At 39.6% G+C, this 22,904-nt stretch overlaps 1 protein-coding gene across 3 annotated transcripts in view; it reads right to left on the bottom strand.

The window, feature by feature from the left end:
* Nucleotides 1–22,904, bottom strand: part of MEGF11 (multiple EGF like domains 11) — a 286,501-nt gene that overhangs the window by 262,141 nt on the left and 1,456 nt on the right. For all 3 annotated transcript variants that reach the window (XR_005823454.1, XM_040570532.1, XM_040570531.1), the window contains exon 2: nucleotides 15,492–15,595. The gene's annotated coding sequence lies outside the window, so the exon portion shown is untranslated. The remainder of the gene's footprint in view (nucleotides 1–15,491; nucleotides 15,596–22,904) is intronic.

Consider the following 22,904-nt stretch of genomic DNA (forward strand, 5'->3'; position numbering starts at 1 on the left):
TCAGCCTCCAATGTACAAAGTGCAATGGCAGTTTTCTGGAGTGGCTGCCTGTCAAGTAGGTAGTAGACTATGACGCACGACTCATTTGACAAACTGAGTGTCAGTGAAGTCACCTACCAGTGTCCTATGCTGCTACCAAAAGCATGTTGGCTGCTAAATGACTTTACATTCTTTTTTCTTTTTCTACCAAGCTTATTTTAGAAAGGTTGTATATCAATCTGGAAAGTGCTGTGAACATGATGTTATCATAATGGTACCATATGCCAGTCGACTACTTACAAATCATCCATGCTTCCCTCACTTGGTAGATTTTAAAAGCATGATAAAAAACTTGATTCTCCTCATGCTTACACTGACTTTATATTAGTATGCTTCCACATTTTACACTAGTTAAAAAAAAAAAATGTACCAAAGCCTCTGCTTTTTAAAAACTCTTAACATGTCTCTGTCAAATGACTGCCTTTGTCAAAACCAGACATGAGTATTAAAGATTCAAACCCTATGGAAAAGTAGAACATGCTCCACAATCATCTTAACCTAGTACAGAACCTCCAGAAGTAGGTTGCGTCTGTTAAGCTTCGGAGCTTTCGATTTGCGTTCTTGTTCTGGTACCTTAACAAGGCAACTGAGAATTCCATCTTAAAGTTTCTCTGTAGCTTTTTTCTTACTTTGTTCCAGAGAAAGCAGATTTTCATGTGTTCACAACACTTCGCAAACCTTGCAAAAAAATCATGTACCAGAAGACCTTTGATAACAACAGGTAATTAGCAAGAATCTAAGTCTTAACAAGGAATCCAAGAAAAGCGTTTAAGGAAAAGTTTAGCTCCATACTTGAAATTCAGAGAACCCATATCCATTTCTACTCATATCTACCAGTTAAATTTAAAAAGAAAAAAAAAAGAAAAAGAAAAAGGTTGTTCACAAATTTCACATTTGATTAACCTTTAGGCTATCATATTCTGGCAGTTCTCAAGTACCTTTTTAACTCTCCAAAATATTTCTCAGTGACTATTAGTGCTCATAGAATGTGTTGGGTTGAAAACCCTAGAAAACAAAGTGCACAAAGTCACAGCACAGAACTATTTTCACTCAGCTACTGTGTCTTACTCTTCTTCCAGACAAAGCATCTCTCTAACAGTGAACATGATTTCAGCCTCATGTCCATTCATTCATTAGCCTCTCTAGTCAGGCTGTTACTAAGGGAAATTCTCCGTGCCAGTTCTTACTGCAAAGGAAAAAGTTAGGCCTACCAGTTCTGGTCTTGTTTGCAATTGGGTTCAAGTTAGATGTACTCTTCTTTCCTGCTGCATTTCTGCAAGCAGGCTAAGTGGTGACCTTCATCTTGTACCTCTCTTCCTCTCTTAGAAAGAAGCTTTCATACAAATTTCAGTACTTTCCTTTTAGAGCAGCAACAGACAGGAGAAACTGCCTAGAGGGCTTAGAACTACCGCGCATCCACAAGTGTTTGTAAACACACGTATCTTAGAGAATTCTGGATTAGTCTTTGGATATCCTGACTAAACACCTTAGACTCTCTGGGCTGTAGCCCACTGTTTTGCAGCTACCCATTCTGATCTTCACAAGGGCATGGAACACTGGCTCTTCATGAATCTGGTATATAATCTGGTATGTAATCATTAATTCCTAAAATAAGGATCCCATTTTGTAAACTCAAACAAAATTCCTTCCCTCTGTGTGCATACACCAATTGTACATCACTCACAGGAATCACATAGAAGTATCATATGGCAGGATTCATCTGGCAGTCTTTAAAACTGATTCTGTTTGGGATTTGTCTCCTTTGAGAGTAGCTCTTAATTTTCTACAAGCTTTTTCATATATCTCTCCTTAACACACAGGACTTCCTCACTGAGGTTCCAATCAGGTTTGTGCAAAGAAAAGTACCAATTGCTACTGCGGTACAGTCAGCCTGCACAGTACAGAACAATGAGGGTGAATGTTTTTCATCTTTCCCATTAACATCTGAACAATCCTTTCTTAGGGGTAACCCATTTATTCACAACGGTAATTTTAACTATTTCCTTAGTCCCAGGTTTTACATACGAGTCATTTTCAGTAGTATGTGAGATAACCAGGGAAGGATTTAGTTGCCAGAACACGGATACCAAGTGCTCTTTGAGATGCCCTAGGAAAACCAAGATACCTGCACAGGGCATCAGATGTGACATAAAACTCACAGGACAACTGAATGCTGATGAAGCAACAACTAGAGACCAGACAGGTTACCACAGAGAACCAAAGATGACCGAGACCTGAATCCTACCTGGAACTACAATGAGGTCCAAAGTCCATCACCATCAATGGAGAAATTCTCAGTGACTTTAGCTTTGAACTGCAGCCAGACTCTGATTCTTGCAGTGTTACAGCTTCCTTTGCACGGATATGCAAGGGAGAAAGGGGCTGTGTAAGTAAACCCATGCCTCTCAGCACTCCTCTGCAAGATGCAACCAGAGTTGACATATTTGCATGGAATGACAGTTATAAGGAGGTGTGTAAATAGGTAATTCAAACCCACGGTGGTACAGATGGATGGTTTGTGGGAATCCACCACACACACTATGCACCTGAAAGTACCTGAAAGCCAACAGCAAGCATACAGGTTGGAACTCTTAAAGCATAAAAACAGTGCGGGCACCACAATTCCCCATTCCCCCATGCCTCCAGCCCCCATGTTTCAAAATAAATAAATAAATAAATAAAAGAGCTTATAGCTTTTACATAAAGTACCTGTGAACTGTATAAAGTCTCCATTTAAATTTCTGCCCCAGAGATTTGCACAGCAGTGCCACCAGAAGTAGTAATTACATCGAAGCTTTTTAGTATGCAGCAGTATGCAGCACGTCTCTTTTTAAGCTGAACAGCCATAGTAGTACCATAAATATTATATTTAAATAGTAGCCCAAACCACATGGTTTTGAAAACAATAACGAAACACATGCTTTGTAGGAACACAGAATTGGAAATGATTTCACAGACAAGGATAAAAGGTTTACAAGAATTGTGACCACACTATGGAGAAATAGTTGTACTTCAAGGTATATTCCCAGTTCCAAGATAACTACCTGTATTCAGAGATTTATAGTTTTGCTGTATGCATTTGCTTAAATACTAAGTCTGTCTAACATTTAAAGCATGATGAATTATTCCAAGTAAAAATGGCTGAATGCCCCATTCATAGTAAATACACTCATAGATACTCAACTTAGTGGAAGACAGCACTGACTTCTATTTGATATTTTGACTATTAACGTATATTTAATTGAAAAAGCAAGATATCAGATTAGTCCTTTTTCAATAGCTAAAGTATAGGGACAACAGAATTCATCATAATATTTTATATTTTACCTCAGACATCTTTTTTGATAGTTTGACTAAAATTATGTAATTTTATAAAGTAGATGACTGTCTGATTAGAAAGACAACACTGAAATCCCCACATGACTACTTTCACTGCTTCATATGTCGAAACACTTTTGCCATACAACTTTTACAATTCCACATTAGATTTACTTGGCTATTAACAAGAAGCAGAAAAAAAAATAAATTCAACAGTTTGAACATTGAAGAAGTCTCCAGAGGTTGTTACCAATAAATAAGAACTCATGCACTTGCACTGAAACTAATTTTGCCAACATACATCACTACCCTTAAACACACGTGCTTATTAATATTTACTATCCTAATGCAAAACCAGTTCAGGTGCCTCACGCTAACTTTAACAGACTCCTCACCAGGTCCAACGAACACAAACTTACTCTTAGGCTTTTGCAAGACCAGATGCTCAGTCTCTAAATGATCACATCAAATCAAATCCTATGATGAAATTGATTAGCTGATTTATTTGCCTTTATTTAGCACTACTATCAGCACAGCAGGAACCCATCCATCAGACTTTACTCCGAGAAGAAAAACTTGTGGAATTTAATACCAAAGTGGACATGTATGAAAGTCCAAACAGAGAGGGACAGACAAGCTTTGGATGCACTCTAAGGGAACTCTGACAGTATAGGAAGGATTTGGTCTTAGACTTGGATATCCCAGAAGAAACCTCTCCAGAACCAATTAGCCCAATAATGTGAAATTTTCTATTCACGCAACTGAGATCTCCGTTACTGAAATACAGGACTGGGCATTACAGGGGGTTCTCTCCTGCTTGCCTGGATATGGAAGGTAGACAGGCTGCTACATTCCAGGTAATTCATAATTCATACGTTACATATTTATGTTCTAAACCAGGCGGTCATCAAGATATGAACTGGAGGCCTCCTTTTAGTTAACTCCGGACTTCTTCCTGCTAGGAGGTTAGCCTGAGCCTTTGCAGTATTTAGCGGTCACAGGGTTTATTTAGATCGCCAACCCCTGTGACACTTCAAGAGATTGGCTGCCCTGCTTTCACGAAACATTGATCCTCTGCCCACCTCGCAGGGCCACGCAGATGCCCAGTGCTTGCAGACGGATGTTAATAACGGCAAGCATCAGAACTCGGGGCTGTCACCTGAGAATCTCAGCAGAGCACTGAAGGATGCTGGTGCCCTGACATTCCCAAACTTCTCCCTCCTTGTTAGCAGCCATCTGGCAGAGTGGCCAGAGCTCTTCCTAGGCAAACGAAGGGAATGTTTGGCAGCAGTGAGCAGCACCAGCGAGAGTATGGTTACACCAGCTCCCAGCCTCAGGAACGGAGGTGTCACTCACAGGCAGCATCCTACAACTTCTCCCTTGTGCCTCTCCCTACTCCCAAGACTCTCTCCATCGCGAGCCCTGTCAAGTACATGCAAGGGAAGCAAGGCAACCCCAAGCAGCGAGGCAGCAGCCCGAGTCCTCTCGCCCGCGCAGAGCAGCAGTCCGAGGGCAGGGACAAACGGGGACAAATGTGTCTCCCGCAACCAGAAGAAAGTTCGTGCCGACACGACACCCCAGTAAACCATGCGATGCGTGTGTGTGTGGGGGGGGAGCTTCTGAGAGAAGCGCTGATAGGGGAGAGTCCTAATACAGCCGTAAGGTTTCCCCTACGCACATCTCTCGTAGATCATCACTTCCAAAATCATCAAGGAGAGCCCAGCGAAGGCTCGGGGAAAGGGACAGAAATGGGGGCGGCTAGCGAAAGGTCGTTCCCCCGGCCCCAACTCGTGCCGGGTGCCCGGGCAGCAGCAGGAGGAGCCGGGGAGGGGGCTCCAACCGTGCAGCCAGGGGGTGCCGAGCAAGCTCCCTGCCCCGCGGCGGCTGCGCCGGGAACGAGCGGGGCTCGGGGGCCACAGGCAGCGGGGCTCCGGGCCGGCTTTCCCCGCAGCGCCCGTCCCGACTCGCACCTACCTCGGTACCTCGGCGGGACCGGGGCCGGCTCCCGGGGCTGCGGCGGCGGCTGCGCGGCGCTGGGGAGGCTGCGAGCGGCGGCGGGGCCGAGCCGGGGCTGCTGGCACAGGGAGCGCGGCGCTGCTGCGGGGGGCTCCGGGCGCCTCTTTGGCTCTGTTCGGAAAGTTACCGCGGCCGCACGACCCACCTTAAACCCGCCTCCCCGCAGGACCCGGGGGAGGGAAGGAGGAGCGGGGAGGAGACTGGGGTGGGGGCTCGGAGCCGGTCCGGCCCCAGCGCAGCACCGAGGCGCGGCGGCAGCTCCGGGATGCTGGGGCCGGCTCCGAGCGCCGAAACTTTCCCGTTTCCCGTGGCGCTGCCGCTGGTTTGGGGCTTTTTCGCTCGTTCGTGGTTGGGTCGGCAGCTGGTTGTTTATTTAACCATTTATTGCTGGGGGGGGTGGGGGGGGGAAGGAAGGCAGCGTGATCTAGTGCCGGAGCCTTCTGTTCTGTGATTTTATTTATTTATTTTTCCTTGTCCTATTCAATGGAAACACTGTAAATAGACTCAAAGGACAAAGAATCAGACTGACGCTCTGGCATCCCAAGGTTGCACCCGAGCTGCGTACGTGGAAATGAGGAAGCAAACTCTCTAGCTGAGGCTGGAACACTTGGCGGCTCAGCAGAGGGTAGGTGAGAAAAAACCAAGGGTCCCTGCCTCCTGCAGCTGAAAGAACGGGATGCCCAGAGCAGAAACCTATCAAACTCCTCGGATGTGCTCAGTGGGAGATCATGCAAACTTCTGGACCCGTTTCAAGGTGCCTCGGTTTGCAACTCCACGCATGCATCCATTTGCAGGGGCATGCAGCTGTAAGCAAACACAGAGACGCTGGCTAGCGCTGATGCCAGGCAAGACCGAGAGATGCTAACAGAGAAAAGCACGATGGAAAATCTACCTCTTCTCTAGCATCCTCTACCGTCCAGAGGATCTGCCCTTGTACTGTCAGATCGACTGCACCACTGCTGCTTTTTAGGGTTGCTCAGTGACACTGGATGCCCGAAGAGATATCAGGCAGGGAACAAATCGCATCCTATGGCTGCAATTTCCTTCCTGAAAGATGTACCAGAAGTTATAAACGTACACTAAAAATCTTTAGATCAAAATACTTGTGCCAGGTGATTTTAACAGCTGCATTAACTTAGCTCCTAGCCAGCAATCTTATGCTAATCTTGTACAGTCTCTTCAGGATGAAATGCTCTATTGGTGTTATCTACTATTACTGATAATATTCTAATTAGAACAATAACATTGGCCGCTATCAGGCTTTTTTAAATCATCTCAGCATGGAAGAAACGTAAGACCAAGACCAATTTGATAATATAGCAAAATGGCTAATGGAACATTATCTCATTGTAGCCACACGATGGATCTCCACATCATACTATATTTTATGTACATGTGAGGCTGCCAAAATCCTTTGTCCTGCGCTGTGCATTTCTTGGTAACACGCCAGTACATGACCGCAGGTGATGGCAGAGTTTCAAATGGGATAGTTTGGGCCAGAAACGATGCACTGTTTCCACAAGGGACTCACTGCAACCTCCCAGCCTCCTGAAAAATTTCTCCACTCCTCCCGCTGCTTCTGTGCCTCCAGGTCCCTAACCTTCCCCTTGCTGCTCTATCCTGGTTTGCAGTGCTCCTAAATCTTGCACCAGCCACCTAAACTGGGAGAAAAAGACAGTGAAGAACACGTGTGCTGGAAGTGACTGCTGGCTTACCCACTTCTTTTCTGCAAAACCAGCTCCCTGCTTTTTCACTAGCTCCACAAGGCTATTTTTCTTTATTAGCTATGGTTAAGGCAACCTGACCAGGAGCTGCGGCACTACTGGTGCCTGAGGTCAATTCATCCCCATCTTTCCCTACCTGTTCTTAATTACTTTTTTTTTTTTTTTACAAACATTCTAATAATGAATTTCAATAATGAATTAGCAATCATGTTTATTTATTATATTATTTTCAAAAATTAAAAAAATTAAATAGATCAAATTTGAACTAGATTTATTGAATAAAGGTAATTAGTTTTGTTGTTTGTATACGAATATTAAAAGCACCAGTTGCTCCATACTGATGGCATTGTTTGTGACTCAGCACTGTCACCAGTTTCCAGCTGGGGAAACTATTTAGCTTCCCTGATCTTTTTAAAAAGTAAGATGCTGTCTGAAGTGCATGGAGACAGAACCAGTCTACATAAAGTAATTCAGGCCAGCTTGTTGCTATAATTTTGTTTCTAAATGTGTTTTTTTTTTGTCTTTCAAAGTTCTCTTTAAAACTTTCAAGAGAAGTGTCCTGTCAAACTACAAGTGCCCTGCATGTCAAAAAAGATATTACACTGTTGCATGAATGTTTACAGATGTTTGAGACAAAGCACTCATTCCTGCTCTTCCTTCTCATGTAAAATCCCATACAGTTCAGCTGTTTAATTTGGAAACAAAAGTATAGTCCTTGTATTCTCTGAAATAGGGTTGTCTATTTGAAGGGTAGTAGACCATAGTAAATTTCAATGCAACTGGCAATGTATGTGTTTTACCTCTGAGGTTGACTACTACAATACTCATTTATTTTCAGTCTCTATTTAAATGCAACTGCCCTCTAAACGGAGGGTGAGTAAAAAAAAATTAAAAAGAAAAACAGCATGAGATTGCATTACATTGATTCTAATTCAGTCTATTTTAAAAATGCACCGTTTACAAATAAGAAGGTATTTTGGCCTTTTTCTTCTTACTGACGACTCAGTGAGTCTAGCTCAGAGTTACAGTTATAACATCAAGCTGAGCCTTCAAGCTTAGCAAGATTCTTCCATAATTTAGAATGAGTTTTGAAATTCTGAAGGACAAAATAACCCTCAGTTATTGGTACACAACCTCAGTTTGGTGAAATCGTATCTTTGGTTATTCCCATGCAACTCGAGCAGCCACATTAAACTGAGAAAAGAATTTGGAGGGGATAAAAGAAAAAACAGGAGTGTATTACAGGAGTGACTCTGCAACAGAAAACTGCTTAATAATTCTGCTGATAAAGTGCGAGCCAGAAAAGAATTCATTTTTCTCTCCCAAAGCACAGCTGGGGTGACAGGACTTTAAAGAAGTGCAGCACTTTCACAAAGGTAAGCAGGTATGTCCTTCAGTACAGACAGACAATGGAAGTTTGAAAACAATGAAGTCACTGGGAGCTTTGCCATTGACTTTTGGGGGAAGCAGAAATTTACCCTGGGAGATCTGCTGAGTAAGAAATTGCCACATGTACATGCTTTCTCTTCAAAGCCAAATCACCTTCAAGAGCACTTTTTACTGCTTCTATTTGCTTGCTTCTGCATGTCCAATTCAAAACTAGTTCCTATCCACTTTTACATTTTCCATATGTTCTTTTTTCTTAAAGGGGGAATTTGGCCTCAGAAAATTACACTACACAGAATCAGGTGATTGTAAATTCATCAGTTTTCAATACTCTGAAGTTATTGCACATTTAATTTTAAAGCTCAGGAAATTAAATATGCATAATTTGTCTGAAAGTATAATTTACTATTGAAAATAATGCTTGAAAGAGAAAAACAAAGCTTTTCAGACATAACATGACTTTTAAGTTTTTTATAAAGCCATTCACGGTTTTAGTTTATGAATCATTCTGTTCCCTGCAATAATATGCTGTCTGTGCAATCAGTGATGATAAATGGTACATAATTGTAAACTTGATATTGGTTTTCAATACTGAATTCATCATTCTGTCCTCTTAACACATATTAAATACTTTAAAGAATTTATATATTTGTTTGATTTATCTGTGATTTTTTTTCCAATATGTAAAATTTATTAGTTTTCTGGTTTTTGAGAATCTATGTGTAGACAACATCATTAATAATACTGAATAATAGTGTTGGCCTTATTTATGCATGACTCCCTTCTACAAATACAAAGTGTCCAAATCAAATACAAACATATTAGTTGTAGGCAGTATAGAAAATACATTCCTAACTAGAAACAATTCTGCGTATGTTTTGTTTGACTTCCTTGATCTATCCAATAATAATTGCAAGAATTTATTCTCATTTGGAAAGGTAACGCCTGCATTCTTAGGACTCACATTTCACTTTCTTCAGTGACAGAATTGTTGACTAAGCTACCAAATTTGGAGAAATACAATACCTCAGTCCAAAGGGTGAAAAGCCTAGATATACCTCACAGTTACGAGACAAAATTAATTTGCCTTTGTTAATAACGTGGACCCATTCTCACAGACATGAGGGTGCATTCAAATTGCTCCAGTATTCTTAAAAAACAGGTAATGAAAAAAAAATCAGAAAACATTAATCCTGGGTAACACTACCAGAAGTATACAGAACAGTTCCAGCGGCTACTCGTCTACTTCAAATAGATTCTAAGCACAAAGGACCTGATTCAATCATGTCAATTGTTTTTTCCATGAACAAAGACAACTTTGGAGTCTTTTCCCCCATATACAACATAAAAGGCACTGAAAATGAGTTAAAAACTGGCTAATGATTAGAGATTTTGAGTAAATCTTATCCTATATGAGGTCAAATTCTGCTCTTAATCATGTGTATGACCATCATTCTTAATCACTGCTATTTTTCTTAATCAAGGCATCTGCACTAGACCAGGACATGAAATTATTCTTTGTTTAGTACGGTATAAGTTTAAAAATAAAAAAAAGGATTTGGTAAAGCTGAAGAAAATAATTATGCAAATGGAAGAAATAGCGTTCATTCAACTGAACTATAGCTGATTACTTCAGGGAGAAATTTGATCTACTAACAAAAATAGCAAAGAAAGTCACAGCTATTACTCTTTTTATTATAAATGAAAATGGATAAAAGGCCCATCTTTCACAAAATATTCAAGTGGAGTTCCCTGCTGCAGGATTGCTGTGACAAACATTTTTGTTGTATGAAAAGATCAACTGTTCTGATGAATTAGGATAGCTTAAGCAGTTAAAATCGCTATGATATGTTACGGTCCCCAAACTTCATAGCATAAATGGCAAGCTATCAGGAACACAGAAAGTTTTGATATGTAATTCTATATGAAATGTATCAGGATCCCCAAGCACAGGCTAGCAACACGAATGACATTCTGCTTTCATTTGAAGCACATGATATTGGTAAGTATTAGAGAAGGATATCCAAATAGGTTGACAATCACTCTAGAACATCTAAATTTTTATTAATACTTATGAGACTTGTGCATATGTACTGAGAAGTGGAGATTGTTCACAACAAAAAAAAAATATGAGAAGCAGATTATGAGAAGCAGCATATATAATGCAGAGTTAGTAGCAAACCCACATAAATCAGCCGCAACTACTGTCTTTCTAGTGAAAATTCCTATGCAGATAGCTTCAAAGACTAGATGTTTTTTCTATCAAGAAAACACAGACTGCAACTCCAGCAAAAAACCCATTGCTTCCAAGCACATCCTCACATGCTGTTTTTAAAAATTAAAGGACAATTTACCTGTAAGGGTCCTGAATGTCTGCAGGACATTACCCTTAGTACTGGATGAGGTAGAATCAAGGGTACGGGAGGAATCCCAGCTTCACACCACCAAGCAGTCATCAAACATTTAGCAAACAGTATCAGCAGTATCTATAATTGAATAAAAAGCTGCACAGACTATTACCAAACTCTTGAGTTTGTCTGATCATCCAGAGAGCCATGCCTTAAAGATGATGCACTTGCCTTTCCTTAAACCAGAAACCACAGTGGCAGACCCAAACTGGATATCTGCTGGCACTGATGTAAAGCAGTAGCAGTGCAAGAGATCTTCAGTGAAGAGCAAGTGATATTAGGTACCAGAATTTCTCCTTCACTGAAACCCAAAGGCTGGAACAGCCATGAGCAAACACAGAGCAAAAAAGGGGAATAGAATCAGCAGCTAAAAGAAGGCTGATTCAATTTGCCTGCTTACACCAACAGAGTTCCCTAAAATTCTGCTCCTTCACAGGGAAAGTCAAGAGACTGCTCTCCCTTAGCAAATTCCCCTCTGAAGAGAGCTGACTGGAATTCCAAACGCAAGCAAAAGTAAAACAGAAAATAAAGGTAAAATAAGGACCAAAGCAGATAGAAATTCAGGTGACTGGCATTCTGAAATGAGTCCATGTGTTATATTCATTTGTACCTTATTTACCTCTAAATATGCTGGGGCAAATTTATCATAAATGTTAGCCAGTTTTCTTCAAATGGCTGTCTCCAGATAGCCATAATATTAAGGAGAGATCTTAAATCTGTATTAAATGCACTGTTACGTACACAGCACTTTTTGGACACGCTAAGGAAATCAAATTGCTATGATTCTTTTGAAAGAAATTTCAAAAAAAAAATAAGTTCACTGGTCTCGTATTCAGTCAGGAGTAGGTTTTATTATAGAAAAATGAGACAAGATGAAAGAAGCTGTGAATTTATCTTCACGATAGACTTCTACCCTGAAGTTTTAGGAAGTGGTTGAATGTGAACACTGAATATAAACTCTCTCTTAACTGTACCCCATTTTGCATGAGCATATTTATTTTTAATCATTATAATTTATTTGCAGAAAGGTAATATCCAGAGTTTTTAATCAAAACCAGAACTTCATATGATTCCTGTGTATTCAGTAATATACAATCTCAAAATAAGAATAATAATAATGCAAGCAAGAGTAAAGGCAAAATTAAAGAAAAGTAACTGCTGACAGCTGCAATGACAAATCAGGGAATAAAGAAAACCTGGGAGTCCTGATTCCTAGCCCAAAACTCTGCCAACTGGAATTGTGTATCTCAGTGCTGTGGTCTACTATCTCCATCTTCAAAGAGCTCAGCATGGGCCTTTTGGAAAGGAGGTATCTGAATTTTTATCTGCTCTGGCACTTTTTGTTCATGCTTTTATTCTTTATTGCAGAGATGAGCAGCCTACAGAGCTAGTCCATTCTGCACAGAACCTTATCCTGTTAGAGTGAAAATCATCTTCAGACTGATTGTAATGAGTATCAGGGTGGACCATGGGTTATTTTATGTCTCATTTTCCTACCTGTAAAAATGGAAATATCATTCTATATGCTGATTAACATTAATCTCTGTACAGAACCTGGGTCTGTCTGCATATGCTACAGATATGAGAATTGCAGTGGACATTTTCAAATTTTGGAATTTCAGGTAATAATGTTCACTAACATCTTAGCTCTAGAAAGAAAATGACCAAATCCCCAAATTCTCACAAGTTCTATTTCAGTTTTCAATGAAAATTGAAGAAAACTTGGCTGAAAATATTTCTTTACATTTTCACCCAGCTCAACATACATTGATAGAATTTAAAAGTCAGGATCTGCCAGAAGTTTATTCACAAAACGACAGCATGCCGCAATGCATTTATTTCTCTGTTTTGCCACTTTACAAGGGAAAAATATATTTCTAAGATATTTTTGGTAACATATGACTAAGTAGCAAAATTAAAACTAGGAAATTAATAACTACGTGGCATTTCAATCCCATCAACTCTAATCAACATAAATCCATTCTAATTAAAACCTGCAAATCCTAAGGATACCAAACAGATAGCCCTCTTTTATATGGAGATAACAACAACAGTCACAAAACATGCAAACGGAGAATATGGAAATCTCTGAAAGAGACAAAGATGAAGCCGTACTAAAAGAATTCTTTAAAAAAAACACCACCAACAACAAATCGCTATCCCTCCAGTAGTCTCTAATTGGCCAAAACAAACATAATTTTTGTCCTTTGAAACTTAAAAAGCACTTAGAGCTAAACGAAGGATCTGAAGGAAGCATATAACTTCACAGGCTGAAAGAGGTTACTAAGTTTATCACAACCATCAAATCAGAAATAGTACAGTGATGCAACGCATGTTCTGATCAGCATGATGAATAACACACATCAGTTTGAATGAGAATAATAGAAATTATGTAATTGCACCAGAAGCTTTGTTTCAAAGTCAATACATTTTAAATCTCGACTCTGTCTTTAGGACTTGATCAAAAGTCCGTCAACATTAACAAGAATCTTTGCACTGCCTGCCTTGGGCCTTGCATACGCCCTTTATATGGAAGTAGAAAGCTACTGTCCACTAGCAATTCTGCTACGCATGTCTTAAATCAATTCAAGAAGCTCCTCATCTCTCCTGTGTTCTATTTAATCTTGCAGTTACAATCGGTATCAGCCTTTAAGTATATAACTATGGATGCCAAACTCACCTGGCTCTGGTAAACTTTTAATGCTAGGTTGAGATCAATGGTGCCCCTAATCTACTAAAGCACTGTCAGGTAAAGAGAGGGATCAGAACTGAGGTGGGATGTATATTATTGGTACCTATTTACAGCAGCTAATACTGATACTTCGGAGTTTAAGGGAAGAACTCATCTTCATCCAGCTCTAAATTAGCTCTTTAAAAAAGGGTCTCTTTTGTCTATTGGCAGTTTTTATACACAACCAGCAGAGATTAAACAAATGCATTTGCTTGGCAGGCGGTGGTTGTTACCCTGCCAATTAGCTCAACAGGAAGCAAACAACCTGCTGACCTTCCCGGGCAAGCAGTTGCTCTGAGGCAAGCAAATGAGATTGTAGTAAGGGCCACAGTTCAGACAGTTATTATTATCATACATCATCACAAACTTATTTTACCATTGCCCTGGAATTATGGCAAGAGTACAGAAGTAAAAGGCTGGAGGGAAACAAAGACATCACTATGCTTTAATCTATGAAATCATAGCAAGCGTTGTCTTCATTACGCTTCTAACAGCCACTGATACCACAGGGGCCTGGTGGTCTGTAGAGAAGTCCCGAGAGCTGACACCTAGACTGCTCCTAGCAAACTTATAACTTGTTCTCATAAATTTCCAGTGAATGAGATTTCACAATCTCTGTATGCAGAATTCAATACAACATTGTTGTTCAAAAATATTTAATATTAGTTGTAGCTTCCTTTCCAAAACACCCAATTGTGCTTTTTTTTCTTTTCAATGAAACAAATACAGAAGCAGAAAGAAAAATGAAACATCACATACAGAAATGCTTACACATATGCATGCTCGCCTATATTTAGAAAAGCAAGAAAATAAAAATGGATCATTCTTCTTCGTCCTAGCCTATTGTGATGCTCACTGGTACTAGTTTAGCAACATAACTACTCCCTCTGTTTTCAATGTGAAATAATAGTTACGGTTATCCTTTGCTTTCATACGGCATGCTCTGGAAGAAGTGTCTGGAGCACCAAGAGGACTTTGGTGAATAACAAGGAAGGCAGTTTTAGTAAGGTTCCTCAGCTATGAGCGCACACACTCCTCAGGTGAAACTTTCATCTGAGTCTCCCCTGCATGTCATAACATCGGATCAAATGAACAGAAGAAGCTGAAAAGTAGACTGAGATAAAAATATGATGGGACACAGAAAGATGCTTTAATAGCTAAAAAGCTACAGTCTCTTTCAGAAAAGATTTTTCCACTTTGTATTACTATTGTCTGAAATCAGGCCTGAAGAGAAGAAGCTAACTTGATAAAATATAGGCAAAAAAAAAATCATAAATGAAAATAATGGAAATGCTGTTATGGTCTTTTGTGAGTATAAATAGTTTTGGAAATGAAACTGTCAAGCCCGGCATCTGAAATGCTGCAGAAATAAAGTCATTTTAATGGTCAGCCTACTGCAACCACATAAACATTTTCTAGTTCTTTTCACAGCCTTGCATCTTTTTTTTCTTTTTTTTTTTTTTTTTTACATCTGACGTATGGGGAGACATTAGTTGGAGATTCAAGGGGACAGAATCTAACAGAGAAACAGAAATAGATCAAGGGAAGATAAGGAACAGAAATCACCAATGGGAGATATTAAATTCCAAAAAGGAAACTGAAGAGACAGAAGGACAGAAAAAAAAGGAAAGGTGGTGAGATAAGCTGGAAAATAACTTGCTGAACTCAATTTTAAGCAAAAAAATATTAGATCAAAATAATCCAGCATTGTCCCTCCATCTTCTTATATGCTTCTAAAGGAACAGGCTGTCATACCTGAAAGATTATTCATGTCACCTCACTCTAAACACAGAACTGGAACATTTCTGCCACAGAACTAGGTTTGCTCTTTTGCATTCAATTTACATCAGCAGAGAAACTTTCTCTTACCTGCAGAGCTGCACTTGCTGGTCCAACAGGTGGGGACACTCCTCACAGCGGTGCCTTGCACTTCCTCAGCAGCACACACTACGTACTGGAATGAGGAATCAGGACTAGAGAAAGAGGGAAAAATACCTAAAATAAGCATCAAGAGGTATGAAAAAATATAAAAATTTGGCAGTCTCTCACTAGATTAAATGAGCATCTTGGTATTTGACGGGTGTTCTCATGTCCTTCATGTCCCCAGAAACTTCCAGATCATGTCCACTGCCACATAACATAGCTCCATTTCTAGAGCTAAACAATTTTATTTTTTTTTTCTGAATAGGAAGTGTTGAAATACTCTCTTATTACTGATTTATCTACAATGTCTTAGGAAACCTATGTCAGCCTCTTTACACTAGGAAAGCACACGCTCTGATGATTTTGTTTGGACCATGTGCAGCAGCAGCCACTTTCCTTTCCGACCTGTAAAGGGAGGACATGAAATGTATTTAGCAATCTCTTTACACTGTCAGCACTGAGTGGGCAGTGTTACACTCAAAAGAGCATTCATGTCACCTGTATCTAAGCACAGAAGTCTCTTTCCTCTCCCCTAGGAAGAAGCTAGGCCAGCCTACCTCCTTAACTTTAGATGCCTACTTTGAGTGTTGAAGTTAAGTGATGTATATAATATAATATCCACGGTGGATTTTCTCCTTGGCAGTTGAGGAGACAGGTGACAGACTGCCTGTCTGTGTAACCCGTTACTGGTTCTCCCAGAGAACCCCTGTGTGTCCTGGTCCAGACTATTCAACAGCAGAGTAAACTACCAGTCCAAGGCTCGATTGCAAGGAAACTTTTATGTTATTTTGTTTTGGATTTTTTTCTGAAAATTACACCTGCAGTTTATAGTGATAGGTGGAGATGAGTAGAGGCACTTGCTTACTTCCAAAATGTCCACCAAGCACCAACAGATCTCCTAAGCCCAGGCTTAGTGATCTATATCCCATACAACTGGTCCCAGATCCTGAAAAGCCCTAAAGCAGAAAGAGCTATGTTAGAGACAAAAGTCACACATAGTTTTTAATTTTTTCCTCTGACAACATTTTTTGTATCTTACCTTTTCTCAACTTTTTCTTAGGGCATTAGGCTATTTCTCATTGTAGCAGCAGTTCAGTCTCTCTCAGAAACTTATAAAACATTATGCTACCTGCCTAAGATCTTCATAAACCAGAATGAAGTCCACTATTTACAGCCAAGGGCGATGAACTAAGAGAATGGATCTTTGGCTCAAGTCCTGGCTGACTTGCTCAGTTGGCACATGATCCCTAGAAAACTATTTGACCTTCTTTGCCTCCATTCGAGCAGCTATAAATTTGGCTAAGAAGCAAGACCTTTCTGAAAAGCACTAGCCTTTGACGTCACATTGCACAAGTTAATGCATCTCAAAAACCTCAAGCTGAATGATGCAGCGTATTATTTTTCTGTAATCTACCTCTAGAAACCATGCAGTTGCTCACACAACCCTCCAACATGGCATGATATGGAGTGATAACACCCAAATATAACACTATTTAACTATAACACAAAACTTATAGCCCATTAGAGTAAGCAAAGAGTAACACAGTAGGCTGTCATGCTAGGGCTATTGCAACTTGCTTTTATGTTACAGAGCAACTACTTATATTAGTCTTTACCATTGGGCTTCAGGTCAATTTTCTTATATTTATATAGACCTGTAATGAAAATAATTCCTAACTGCCATCCAGGAACGCAAAAACCAAAACCCCTGAAAATTCTTTTCTTGGTTTCATTTGAAGTCTATCGCTGCATAAAACTCTATGAGGTACCTTAACATAGAATAGCTAGGACTACTTAGTCTTGAAAAGAGAAAGTTCAAGGTGGATTTTATCAGTGTGCATAAACATTTGACAGGAGGGAGGTAAAGAAGACAGAGCCAGACTCTTCTCAGTGGTGCTCAGCCACTTAGCAAGCAGGAGCTTGGTGTAAGTAGAAAATAAACAGCAATGACTCCTTTTTGCTCTCACAATTGATGATCCAGAGTCTTCCCATCACTAGGCAAGTATTATTTCTACAAAGGCAGTTCCAAGAGGGATAACTGGAGCGTCTGAGGCCACTGGCTGAGCAAGGCCACTGGAAGTAATCTCTCAGCTTTCAGCAAAGGATGACAATCTGAGTTTCTTTGACTCCTTTCCATCACACTGAAACTCAGTAGCCAGCATCACAACAAATACAGCTTTTGGACGGATTTGAAAAAGAAGCATCCACATGGTGAACACACTCTCACACAGCAGCACTCTAATGGAACTATTTTAGCAATTTCGGGAATGAATTTTGCATAATAACTGCAATATGAAGTCATAACGGAACCATCTAACATTTGTGATGAAAGCCTTAAGGACAATGACAAAGGTACCTACTAATAAGACATTCATAAACAGAGTATGCCCAGTAGAGTTGGGCAAACACTGCAGTCCATTTCCCTTGGATATTCATTTGAATTTTTAAATGGATTTCTTTTGACTGTTCACATCCCTTTTGTGCTCACTTTCCATGAATAGCAAATGAGCTTTAATAAGGGGAATAATCATGAAAAACACATTTTAAGCTTGAACATTTGCCAAATGAAAACCTCAAATGGTTAGCAGTATATATGTCATTTTATGAATTTTACATTAAATTCAAGAAATCCACTGCTGGTCAGTTTTCACACCCCTGCAGTTAGGAAACACAAATAATATCATTACTTACAGAACTAAGCAGTGAAGGTTAAAGTATTGCTACGTACTATGAGGAATATCTGTATTATTTTCTGGCTAAGAATTAGTTCTTGACAACAATTCTGGCAAAAAAATGCATTTTGAAATTGTACATTTTTTTTATTAGAAAACAATTTAAAAAAAACAAGCGTAAACTGTTACTTGCCCAGCCCTGCTAGGCAATATGTTTTTCCAGCAGACAAAGTAGTTATGGCTATATAAAACCTTTATTTATACCCTTTTAGTGAGTAAAATTCAAAACAGCTAAGAAGCACAGCTGTAAACCAAAAATACAGTATGATCTATTTTCCTTTAGTTTCAATATACATCTCCGAGCTCTCAAGGAAAGCCTTTTGTATCTTATTTGTACAGCGGAGTTGCCCACAGGTCAGCCACAAGCCCACTGGATTTCTCATGATAGGAACCTAAGAGGAAATTAATCACCCAGAAATTTCTCCTTGTGCTTTTGAAAGCAGGGGACAAGAAAAAAAAAAAGTCACCCTTACACAACTCTGTTTTCTATTTCCTATGGTATATAAATAAATATATCTTAGAGCATTATATTCTGCAGCACTAACCCCAAACTTGAGCCTGATATACTGTAGGGAACAATCCCAATTTGGTAGTGGGAGGAAAAGGTGACCTGTTAGGTCTTTCCATCCCTAACTGTGATTATCCTTTGAACCATACAGGAATTACTGCAGAGGCTAAGGCACAAGAGAGCATCATTTCATTGTAAAGGCTCCAACCAACTCAAACGCATTTTGTTGGCAAAAAGATTGGTCTGGTGGACTCTTCCTTTGATCCATCTAAATTATTTTGGTAATTTCTAACACAACAAATCTGAACATCATGAAAACATCATGAAAGACTGGAATCCACCAAATTTTTATCATCTAAAAATAAATGAAAGCTCCTTAATCAGCTGAAGTTTAACATCCTAATGATACTAGTACAAAGGCTGTTTTCCTTTAAATATTTGAGATCTCTCATCAGTGAGTATCTGGAATGAACAAAGGTACAGAAAGTAGGTGAAACAAAATAGTACGCATCCTTGCGATTGCAGTGATAGAATAAACTTTTGAAATGTATCCAAAGAAAAAAAGGGTCATGGGAAGAGAATCAAATGCATACTATAGTAGCTATGAGAGATTGTGATAAATAAATTGCTTTAATGCTTCCAGTAATTGTAAACATCATGTAGTTTCATACTCCTGCCATGCTTAAAGTGATCTGCAAGACAGGTGGGTGTTTTTTTGTGCGTGTGTAGTTCTTTTTATTGTACTACAGAACAGCATCAGTTTCCAGTGTATTTTGTAGAAGAAATTTGTCTAGTTATGTTATAAGCAACTCAAAGCAGCTTGTTCGCAGAAGCTGAAAGGTTGAATTTTAGCCTATTAGATGTGGTAATGGAAGCTGAAGTGTCATTTCAACCGCAAATCAGTTTAATAGTGTCTCCCAGTGGTGGTAACCGGTATTGAAAACTTAAAGATAGCAAGGTGGTTCGCAACACAAATCCAGGGAGAAAATCTGAATCCTAACAACGCACGAATACATCATAATTTTCTTTCCACAGAATAAAAAAGAAAATTAGCATGTTCCTTGTAATGTTAAGTAAAATAATTTTAAAGGATAAATGGGATAATCCAGGTAATTATAGGCTTGTCAGTCAAAGAGCAATCCCAGGCAAAATAACAAAGTCTAATTAATGTGGGATTCAACAAAAATAATTAAAGGAGGGTGATAAAACTAATGCAGTTGACACGGGATTACAGAATATAGACCTTGTTAAACTAACTTGATATATTTCTTATTTAAGACTATGGATTTGTTGGTAAAAGCAATATTGTCACTATAATCACAGACTTACAGAATTGTAGGGGTTGGAAGGGACCTCAGGAGATCATCAGGTCCAACCCCTCTGCCAAAGCAGGTTCCCTACAGCAGGTTGCCCAGGTAGGTGTCCAGACGGGCCTTGAGTATCTCCAGAGAAGGAGACTCAACAACCTCCCCGGGCAGCCTGTTCCAGTGCTCCATCACCCACAGCCACTCTGATCTAAAGTAATAAAATTCCCAGACCTTCAGCTATGACATTTATGCATATTTTATCACTTTTGCTAACAAATGGAGGGAGTTTTTATATGCTTTCCCACAAATGAAGGCAAAGAATTCTACTTTGGAAGTGCAGCCAAATGGAAGAGCTACGGGCAGTGATCTTGATTTTATATGGTCTTTGTTCAGAAAACAGTCAACTTCTCTTATTAGCACTTCTCTGCTGCAGAGTATGAAGGAGACTGAATCTTTAAAAGACAGTGAGTATTGGCATCTAGAGCACAGCTAGGTGAGAACTGTATTACACATTTTTGCGAGTGCAAGGAGTGGCATACTAATCCTCAGACCAGATATGGGTACTATTTTTTACAATATCTGGCTTTTACTGAATTAACGATCCACGAGAAAGAATCTCCAAGAGAAAAGAAAGCATTTATTCAGTTTTGTATTGGAGTTAGAAGCAGATACTGAACTGCCAGTTGCTTCAAAATTACTTTAAAAATGGAAGAACCAACTTCAAAGATACACTATAAGACAATCAAATCTTGCATCCGCTACCCAGGTGATGGAGTTCTTGGAGAGAAAAAAAGTATTTTTCAAAAGAAAATATAAGATTGCTATTGATTCCAGAAATGTGTGAATCCTGGACTTTAATACCCTGACTCTCCTTCTTGTCACTTCACCATTTTTTGTCAGCCTCTATCAGACCTCATAGCTTACGTAACCCCACCATTAGGCTGTCTACGGCAGAGTTGTGTTTATAGGCACAGTAACCGACCATAATTTGCTATATGCATTTTTATATATTTCTCTGTCGCCATCTTAAATATAAACACAAATTTGGCTGATGTATCCCCATTTAGCTACGTAGCCTAGCTCTTAAGATGGGAAGGGAGGGAGGGAGGGAGGGAGTTAGTATCATATAGTCACAGGTTTTACAAAGCTGAGGAACAAGTCCCTTTGCAAGAAGAAAACCCAGCGGTTGCTTTGCCAGGACAGGAGGAGTGAGGTACATCAAAAAGGTTCACCTGTGTGGTGCCAACTGACAAATACTGGTAAGCAAGTAAAATGGCATTACATTTAACAGCCAACGATATATCACACCTGTGTGTGAATACTTGCTCTTGCCTTGTACATGTTCCATTTCCCCATATAGACGCCTAATAACCTACACAATAAACCGTTTTACTTCTGTGCTCAAAATTAGTTTCCTAGGTCATATTGTTGTCAGCCATCTGTAAGATGAGTCATGCTTCGAGCTTGGGAAACCTGAGCCAAAAGCTGGTATTCTCCAATGACCTGACACATTTCTTTGCCAAAACACCAAGCAACTTCTTTCAAAAGGTACCACATTGAAATTCTGCACTGCTTCTCCTGACATGTTTTTCCAAGCAGGGAAAGACCTCCTGAGAGGCTCACAGTTCCCAACATAGGCAAGAACAAACACGTAATTGAACTTTAAAGGACTTCTCTCACTCATAAAACAAAAGCTTTTCTAGTATTTACTACTGTTATCCAGGGGAGCACTGTATGAAGTAAGGCATACTCTATGAGAAGAAAGAAATATTTATACTGCTCTCTTTGGATCTGCTCTGCCATGTTTTGTTTCTCAAGCACTTAAAGGAAAACTATGAAAAAATGTATGTCTCACTGGTCTGCAGCTGTTCTGCATTCCACCTTCACTCTTTGACATTTATTGAGATCTTCTGATTCTATTATTTTGAACTCATTAGCAGCTTTTATTTCAAAACAATTAAGGATGCTCCTGTTATCCTGTCAGTTCTGGTTATCCCTGCACAAACTTCTTCCCTGCATAAAATCAATTACCAGATCAGCACAGAAGTTTGACTCTGACCTCATTAGGACAAACTCAGATGAAGTGTAAACATCTCTCTTACCTTCAGTGACTCAACCTTAGACTGACTTTTACTTCTAAGAGGTTGCTCTCCAAAAGAAGAAGGAAGGGAGGAGGGAAACTGAAACTTTAAAAAATTGTCTAACTGGTATATTAGAAATAAGCATGCAGCTCCTCAGCAGTATCAGCAGTGCATGAACTTAGCCCAAAGGTCTTAGATTTTTCTCTGTGAAACGGTGAACAAATTAGAGAAGTGATCTCAGTCACTTTCATTTAATTAACCTTACTTTTATTGCAGTCACTGAATGACACAGAGTAGGCACATGGATGTGCGTTCTTCACAGTCACAGCAGGCAGCACCCACTGCATTTCAAATTGAATTCACTATCTTTCCCCAAAACGTTGTCTTTTTCTTCCCCTTTCTCTCACCACTGGCTACCCCATCTTTGTTCCTACTGAAGAAGAGCTCCATCATTTTGGTCTCCATTTCCCCTTTCCTCTCACGTCCTGCTTACATAACGCATCTAAAATCATCTAGACTACCAAAACCAAGTCCACACTTCAGTCGTCTCTCACTAAGTTATAACACCTCCTCCTCCTCATATGTTTGAGAACTTGGCTTCTACAAATCAGTTTCTTACAGATGGTACTTCCATTTACTGGCACCAATTGGTTACTCAGAAGTATTAGTCATTGGAGATACACATTTTATAAAATATGTGAAAAATAAGCAAGTAGAATAAACAGGAACAT

This window comes from Cygnus olor, chromosome 11, assembly GCF_009769625.2.
Source record: "Cygnus olor isolate bCygOlo1 chromosome 11, bCygOlo1.pri.v2, whole genome shotgun sequence".
In the NCBI taxonomy this organism is placed as follows: domain Eukaryota; kingdom Metazoa; phylum Chordata; class Aves; order Anseriformes; family Anatidae; genus Cygnus; species Cygnus olor.